We start from the raw sequence: 9073 nt of genomic DNA, 5'->3' as shown, positions 1-9073 counted from the left end.
CTATAATGTACCTAATGCATTCTACTCAAGGTTGTGCAAGTGGAAGTTCACTTATGCAACAGGACTTCACCATCCTCTCCTCCCCCTTTCAACCCCTGTCCCCCATCTAAATCTGCTCTGGAGGGCTCCCCAATTCTCCAGAGGGTACATGGGGGGCTGTAGGAGGGATGGGGAATCCATTCTATTAGCAGTGCTCATTCTGCTGGTGAATGGACAAAGTTAGATACAACTTAGTAGTATTAGTATTCTGTTCTGGAAGGGGGTTGAACTTAGGGATGGTGCAGGTGCCCAACTTGGTCTGGGAGCCCAAAGAACCCCCCCTTGCCCACACTCTTGATCCCAACTCAGCTAACCCCCAATCCCCCACCCCACGCACAAGGCTGGGACTCACAACAGCTGCTCGGTGTTTATGCAAGTGGCCATTTTTGTGCAAGATGGGGCTCTGAATTTTCATAGATCTACTGTTTGCACAGTAGATCTTCACAACAGTGGCTGTAAAGGTTCAGCCATAGAAATGTACATCTACTGTGTACATCTACTGTGCAAACAGTAGATCTAAGAAAACACAGAGCCCCAACTTGCATAAAAATGGAGGGAAATCAAAAAACAGGAGCCTCTCGGACAGCCCAGTGGCTTGCCCCATGTTGCTCTCTGGGCTGGGTAAGAAGCAGTGAGCAGGGAAGTTTTCATCCATCCCTAGTTGCACTTTCCCTGAAACATCAGGTTCATAGCTTGGGAGCACTCCTTGATGCTGCATTGTCTGTGGATTTCTGGATGGGGAAGTGAAAAGGAATGTGCTTGCACAATTCTTGTTTAGTGCACCAGTTGTGACCTTTCCAGAGTCAGTCTAACTTGGCAACAGTTATCCATGCCTTGGTCACATCATGTTTGAATGACTGCAATGTGCTTTATGCAGGGCTACGCTTAAAGAGCATCTGCAAGGTTCAGTTGGCATGAAGTATGACAGCTAGGCTGCTAACCAGTGCATAGGATCAAGATAATCTTTCCCCAGTATTGAAAGATCTGCACTGGTTACCAATTCTTTTCTGGGATCAATTCAGTGTTTAATCTTTAAAGCCCTAAAGAGCTTAGGGCTTGGGTATCTAAGGGACTCATCATTTCACTATGAACATATCCATTTATTAAGATCCACAGGACTAGCCTTTTTAAGGACACCATCACTCACAGAAGCACATTTATTAGGCACATGTGAAAGAGCTTTCTCCTGGATCACTCCAAAACTGTAGCATTATTCCCCCTCAGAGTAAAGACTGGTCCCCGCTCTCTCTCAGCTTCTCAAACAAGAAGTTAAGGTGCATCCTTTCAATTTGGACTTTTAAATTGCTTTTGGTGCTGTAATGTTTTAGGGCACAATCCTATTGAGGCTTCTGAGATTCCTATGCCCTGCTGGGCTGAAGCTAGCAGGGTGGGAGGGGCAGCAGAGGCAATGTTCACCTCTCCATCCTCCATCTTTGGTGAGTCTTGCTAGATGGGTTTTCAGCCCATCTAGTAAGGGCACTTTGGAGGGGGAGGGACGAGGTCTGGGAGTCGGGATGTATGCACTGTGTAAAATCTGCTCCATCTGTGTTTTATGGATTGTCAGGCGCCTTTTGTTCCATCATCCACCCTCAGATGGATGCATTTTTTTTCATCATGCAGAAAAATACACAAATTATTTGCATAATTTACCTCAGTACATAGGATTCCGTGTATTGTCCCCCATTCCATTCAACATTAGGGATGTTAGAGAATTCCACCACAGATCCCAGGGAGGCCGAATTCCAGTGAATTCGGCCCCCTGGAATCCATGGTGGAATGGAGCAACCCACCCTACCACCCTGCGAAAGCCCCGTGAAATGGAGCCTACCTGGCTGCGGTGGCAGCGGGGGGAGCTCCGGTGGCAGTGGCAGCTCTGGAGGCTCCAGCCACTGCCGGGCTGCGGCCGCAAATGGCGGCCGCTACGCCGGCCGCCATTTGCGTCCCTGGCAAGCCGTGATAGGCTACGTAAGTATCTACGTAGCCTATCACAGCTCAGAGAAGGGACACAAATGGCGTAGCAGCCGCCATTTGCATCCCTGCTTTTGCCATGATAGGCTACGTAAATATTTACATAGCCTATCACGGCAAAAGCAGGGATGCAAATGGCATAGCAGCCACCATTTGCATCCCCGCTTTTGCTGTGATAGGCTACGTAAATATTTACATAGCCTATCACGGCTAAGCGAAGGGACGCAAATGGCAGCCGCTACGCCGGCCGCCATTTGCATCTGCAGACCTGCCATGTGGATGCACCTGGCCGGCAGCTCCGTGGAGTTGCTGCAGAGCAGAGCCAGCCAGGGTAGGATTTTGGGGGGAGGTACGGAGTGCGTCCCCCCCACCGCGAATGTCACCCTTCGAAAAGGTAAGTGACTTTCGTACATCCCTATTCAACCTTTCCTCAGCAGAAACTTATGTATTTTCCTATGAATTTATATGTGTACATTTTGGGAAAGTAAAAAAAAAAAAATCCTCTGAAAGCCCACGGACTCTGCACAGCCTGAGGGGGTCGCTCTGCAGCAGATTCTGCAGGTCGGATTCTTAGAAATTTGAGCTCATTTTGGTCCATCTTGAATTTCTCCAGCATCCCTAGCTGGGAGGAGGCTCAGGATATCTTGTATCCTGGCCTGTCCAGTCTCCTCCCCTCCCCACCCATTGGACCACCCCCTTTCCTCCTCCACGAAGGTCACTTTTCTAACCTTGGAGAACAGCCAGTATGGTTCTTGCCGGCTGCAACGAGTCAGGGGAGGTGGTCAGATCTCCAACTCCCCCTTCCAAAGGGTTTTTTCTTTTTCTTTTTCTGAGCAATCCTTTGCTTTCCCAGGGACCATAGGATTACTCTCTTAATGTTGTTTTAATATTTTAATATGTGTTTATTGTTGTTTTTATGTTTGTTTTATTTGATGTTTGTGCACCACCTCGTTGACTTTTGTGGCAAGGTGGTCTAAAAATATTACAAACCAATGGGTGTTGCTAATAATAATAATAATAATACTAATAATAAAACAACTTTAGGGAGAAAACTGGTGGTAAGACATATCATGCACCAAAAGCACATCTGTAATTTCTCTACCAATCATATTTTACTTTTTAAACTCAAGTAAAAAAAAAAGAGCTAAGTGCAAACAAAGGTCAAAATATGTACATACCACTATCAATTGTGAATGTTTCACGTTTATTTAAATAATTGAGTTCCCCTGCAAAACAAAACAAAACAAAAACATGAGGGGTTGATCCTCTCCCTATTGGTGCTTGCATGTTTAATACCATGAAATCTGGGCATTTAAATGCAAGGATACTGTTCACAACTGATGGAACCATTCATGTATTTTGCCATTTTAAAACTCCACTATTATTGTTCTCTCATACCCAAGTTTACAAAGCAAAGAGGTGAATCGTCCCTCAGCGGGATTTGCTTCCAAGTAAATTAATTTCAGGACAGTGTGAAAATGATGCAAAAAACACGGTTTAGGATTTGGATGTTTTTGTTGGATGAATCTCCAATATAGTAGACTTTATCTGATTAGGTGTGAACAGGATTGTCAACGAAGCAGAAAACAGGACACAACTGATAAAACATTTGAGCAGAAGATAAAGCCAGTGCTGTAGAGCCTGCCAGATCATTCCATATGAATTCATTTCAGTATGGAGACTTTTAATGTGACAAACTAGCGGGCTTGGAAAGACAGCCAGTAGGAATGTTCCTTCTCTTATCTCCTTCAAAATACAGACATCCATATATATATATATATATATATATATATATATATGGGAAGCCTGGTAGGTTTTTGTTATCCTTGGTGGAAATGAGCCTATCACACATTTCCTATTATTTGTGAGTAGTTACTACTACACGATAAAGGTCACTAAACTGCACTTGATAAGAAATGCTGCCTAATAGAATGTTTCACTAAATCTTTAGAAATGGCTTAGCTAGTGTTGAATTCCATTGCTTGAGATGGGCAGGTGGAAGGAGAAGGGTTTTAAAAAGAAGAAAAAGTGGATCATATCATCATGGGATTACTGAATATGACTCGAAGTTCATCTAACAACCCCACCCCCCTTCCCAGCCAGGCTCCTTCATCTGCCTCACACCAAAATCACTGAAAGGATCTAGACTGTAGTGTGGTACAAACAGAAAACTGGAATGATGAAGGTGGATCACACATCAGAAAGTGCATGTGCAAGGCCACTGAAGAGCAGATGGCTGCCAGGGCAGATGGACCAGAAAACGAACAGCCGCTTATAAGAACATAAAAGGGTAAAGAGTCCTGCTGGTTCAGACAAAAGGCCTACTTAGTCTACCATTCTCTTCCCACAGTGCCCAGCCAGATGTTTCTGGGAATACCACAAACATGACATGAGCATAATAGCACTGGTCAAACAGGAATATGCACTGGGCATGCAGTGGTCAAGCAGAAACCCAGGAGTGGGTAGGCTACAACAGCTGTGACTGTGCCTAAGGGGTGAGTTTCTCTGGTCTAATCATCCAAGCAGAAGTGAGGTACTAAACTTAGGTGTGGGCTGTACCACTTCAGACTTCAGGTTGGGCCTCACATTACTGAATGCTTCTCCATGGGCAGGGGGAGGTATCCCATCAATGGAAAGCTAGATGCCATGAAGAATGGTTCTAGCTAGTGCTGTGCCGAAAATTTCTCCCACATTTTTTCCCGACCATTCTCATTCAATGTGATTGAAAAGAATCTGCTTTCAAAAAGAAATTCCAAGGAGAAATTTCGGGGAAATTCTCATGGGTTGGGTTTGGGGTTCTTGGGCTTACCTTACTTGTGAGGTGGCTGAGCAGTGTGCATGAGTGGCCCGTCTGTCATTGTACCATAATCTCTGTGGTGGCCTGTAGCCTCCTCGCCTTCCCGCACTTCAGTTAAAGCCATCATGAGGAAGACATCCTGAGGTGATTCCTCCCATGGGGCTTTTTCAGTTCAGGAATGGCAGGTGGCCTGGGAGGCTACAGAGCAATGGAAAGATGTGTAATAGAGAGAGAAAAAACCTGCACAGCACCCTTGGCCACCTCACAGTGATTAGGTGAGCTCAAAAATACCACCAAAAGAAATTCAAAATTCTGCCTCAGAAAAGTGGAAGCCTCACCACAGTTGAAGTTCTTGCCACCTACAGAAGCAGGGCAATAAACCAAAAACCCTGAGGAAAAAAAAAAGAAGCTGTGCTCCAACCCCTGCAAATAGTGAGCCCTATTTGTGAGAAAACATTGGAGAATTTCTCCTCCCCTAGGAGAAATTCAAGGAAATTGTACCCCCAATTTCTCTGCCCATAAATAGGCTGGAGAATTTTGAGGGGCCATCTGCACACAGCTCTAGTTCTAGCATAGCCTGCTTTCTGACATGGAAGTTTTCTATGTGATGGGAATCTTTTGCAGGTAGGGATGGCAATCATGGGGAAATCCAGCCCTTTCTAGGCTCACTGGATTTTCCTGGAGCCCCCAGCATCGCTTGCATTTGCGAGCCAAGCTGTGGGCTTGTTCCTGAAATCCAGGAACTCATCTAGGGGTTTGTTGTTGTTCAGCCATTCAGTCGTGTCCGGCTCTTCGTGACCCCATGGACCATAGCACGCCAGGCCTTCCTGTCCTGCGCTCTCTCCTGGAGTGTGCTCAAGTTCATATTCATTGCATCGGTGATGCTATCCAGCCATCTCATCCTCTGCCGTCCCCTTCTCCTTTTGCCTTCAATCTTTTCCAGCATCAGGGTCTTTTCCAGAGAGTTTTCTCTTCGCATTAGGTGGCCAAAATATTGGAGCTTCAGCTTCAGTATCTGTCCTTCCAATGAGCACTCAGGGTTGATTTCCTTTAGGATGGACTGATTTGACCTCCTTGCAGTCCAGGGGACTCGTAAGAGTGTTCTCCAGCACCACAGTTCGAAAGCATCAATTCTTCGGCACTCAGCCTTCCTTATAGTCCAGCTCTCACAGCCATACAATACTACTGGGAAAAACATTGCTTTGATTAGATGGACCTTTGTCGGCAAGGTGATGTCTCTGCTTCTTACTATGCTGTCTAGGTTTGCCATAGCTTTCCTCCCAAGGAGCAAGCGTCTTTTAATTTCATGGCTACAGTCACTGTCTGCAGTGATCTTGGAGCCCAAGAAAGTAAAATCTGTCACTGCTTCCATTTCTTCCCCTTCTATATGCCAGGAAGTGATAGGGCCAGATGCCATGATCTTCATTTTTTTAATGTTGAGTTTCAAACCAGCTTTTGCACTCTCCTCTTTCACCCTCAACAAGAGGCTCTTTAGATCCTCTTCGCTTTCTGCCATTAGGGTGGTATCATCTGCATATCGGAGGTTGTTGATAATTCTCCCAGCAATCTTAATTCCGACCTCTGATTCATCCAACCCGGCATTTCTCATGATGTACTCTGCATATAAGTTAAATAAGCAGGGTGACAATATGCAGCCTTGTCGTACTCCTTTCCCAATTTTGAACCAATCGGTTGTTCCATGTCTGGTTCTCACTGTTGCTTCTTGACCCTCGTACAGGTTTCTCAGGAGACAGGTAAGGTGGTCTGGTACTCCCATCACTTTAAGAATTTGCCACAGTTCGTTGTGATCCACACAATCAAAGGCTTTAGCGTAGTCAATGAAGCAGAAATAGACATTTTTCTGGAGTTCTCTTGCTTTCTCCATGATGCAGCGAATGTTGGCAATTTGATCTCTAGTTCCTCTGCCTCTTCGAAACCCAGCTTGTACTTCCGGTAGTTCTCGGTTCGCATACTGCTGAAGCCTAGCTTGTAGGATTTTGAGCATCACCTTGCTGGCATGTGAAATGAGTGCAACTGTGCGGTAGTTTGAACACTCTTTGGCATTGCCCTTCTTTGGAATTGGAATGTAAACTGACCTTTTCCAGTCTTGCGGCCATTGCTGAGTGTTCCAAATTTGTTGGCATATTGAATGCAGCACTTTAACAGCATCATCTTTTAGGATTTTAAATAGCTCAGCTGGAAGACTGTCATTTCCGCTAGCTTTGTTGTTACTAATGCTTCCTAAGGCCCACTTGACTTCACTCTCGAGGATGTCCGGCTCAAGTTCAGTGACTGCACTATCATGGCTATCAAGGACATTACTATCATGGCTATCAAGGACATTAAGATCTTTCCTGTATAGTTCTTCTGTGTATTCTTTCCACCTCTTCTTAATCTCATCTGCTTCTGTGAGGTCCCTGCCATCTTTGTCCTTTATCATGCCCACCTTTGCACAAAACGTTCCCTTGAGATCTCCAATTTTCTTGAAGAGATCTCTAGTCTTTCCCATTCTGTTGTTTTCCTCGATTTCCTTGCATTGTTCATTTAAGAAGGCCTTCTTGTCTCTCCTTGCTATTCTCTGGAACTCTGCATTCAGTTGGATATATCTTCCCCTTTCTCCCTTGCTTTTTGCTTCCCTTCTTTCCTCAGCTACTTGTAAAGCCTCATCAGACAGCCACTTGGCTTTCTTGCATTTCTTTTTCTTTGGGATGGATTTTGTTGCTGCCTCCAATGCCTCCGTAACAATGTTACGGACCTCTGTCCATAGTTCCTCAGGCAGTCTGTCTATCAGGTCTAATCCCTGAAATCTATTCCTCACCTCCACTGTGAATTCATAAGGGATATGATTTAGGTCATACCTGAATGGTTTAGTGGTTTTCCCTACGTTCTTCAATTTAAGCTGAAATTTTGCAAGAAGCAGCTCATGATCTGAGCCACAGTCAGCTCCAGGTCTTGTTTTGACTGACTGTAATAGAGCTTCGCCATCTTTGGCTGCAAAGGACATAATCAATCTGATTTCGATATTGACCATCTGGTGATGTCCATGTGTAGAGTCGTCTCTTGTGCTGTTGGAAAAGAGTGTTTGCTATGATCAGCGTGTTCTCCTGGCAAAACTCTATTAGCCTTTGTCCTGCTTCATTTTGTACACCAAGGCCATGCTTGCCTGTTATCCTGGTGATTTCTTGACTTCCTACTTTAGCATTCCAATCCCCTATGATGAAGAGGACATCTTTTTTTGGTGTTAGTTCTAGAAGGTGTTGTAGGTCTTCATAGAACCGATCAACCTCAGCTTCTTCGGCCTCAGTGGTTGGCGCATAGACTTGAATTACTGTGATGTTGAATGGTTTGCCTTGGATTCGTACTGAGATCATTCTATCATTTTTAAGATTGTACTCCAGTACTGCTTTTCCCACCCTTTTGTTGACTATGAGTGCTACTCCATTTCTTCTAAGGGATTCTTGCCCACAATAGTAGATATGATGGTCACCTGAATTAAATTCGCCCATGCCTGTCCATTGTAGTTCGCTGATTCCTAAGATGTCGATGTTCAATCTTGCCATCTCATGTTTGACCACCTCCAGCTTACCTTGATTCATTGATCTGACATTCCAGGTTCCTAAACAATATTGTTCTTTACAGCATCGGATTTTCTTTTCACCACCAGACACATCCACAGCTGACTGTCCTTTCGGCTTTGGCCTAGCCACTTCACTCTTTCTGGCGCTACTTGGAAATACCCTCTGCTCTTCCCCACTAGTATATTGGACACCTTCCAACCTGAGGGGCTCATCTTCCGGCATCATCTCTTTTAGCCTTGTGATACATTCCATGGGGTTTTCTTGGCAAGAATACTGGAGTGGGTTGCCATTTCCTTCTCCAGTGGACCACATTTTGTCAGAACTCTCTGCCATGACCTGTCGGTCTTGGGTGGCCCTGCACGGCATAGCTTATGGCTTCACTGAGTTACGCAAGCCCCTTCGCCACAACAAGGCAGTGATCCATGAAGGGGCATCTAGGGGTTCCCCCCCTTAAATCCACATGTATGCAAAGTTAGGCAAATTTTATCTGCAATTTACTTAATTTGCGCACATTCACGCAGCAGTATGTTTAATTTGTCCAAATTGAAGTTGCAATTTGTAAAAATGGGCCATTTAAACCTGTAATCATGTGTATATAGGCTATTAATGGCACCATTTTGTATAAGACTAGATATGCGCATATTCACGATGGCCATTTTCTTCTGCAAAATGACACTTGCAGAGCTCATGG

The sequence above is a fragment of the Heloderma suspectum genome, chromosome 1 (genome assembly GCF_057233095.1).
Source record: "Heloderma suspectum isolate Gila_16-S chromosome 1, 16-S_ref, whole genome shotgun sequence".
Classification (NCBI taxonomy): Eukaryota; Metazoa; Chordata; class Lepidosauria; order Squamata; family Helodermatidae; genus Heloderma; species Heloderma suspectum.
The sequence above is the reverse complement of the archived record's forward strand: the minus strand, read 5'-3'. Positions refer to the sequence as shown.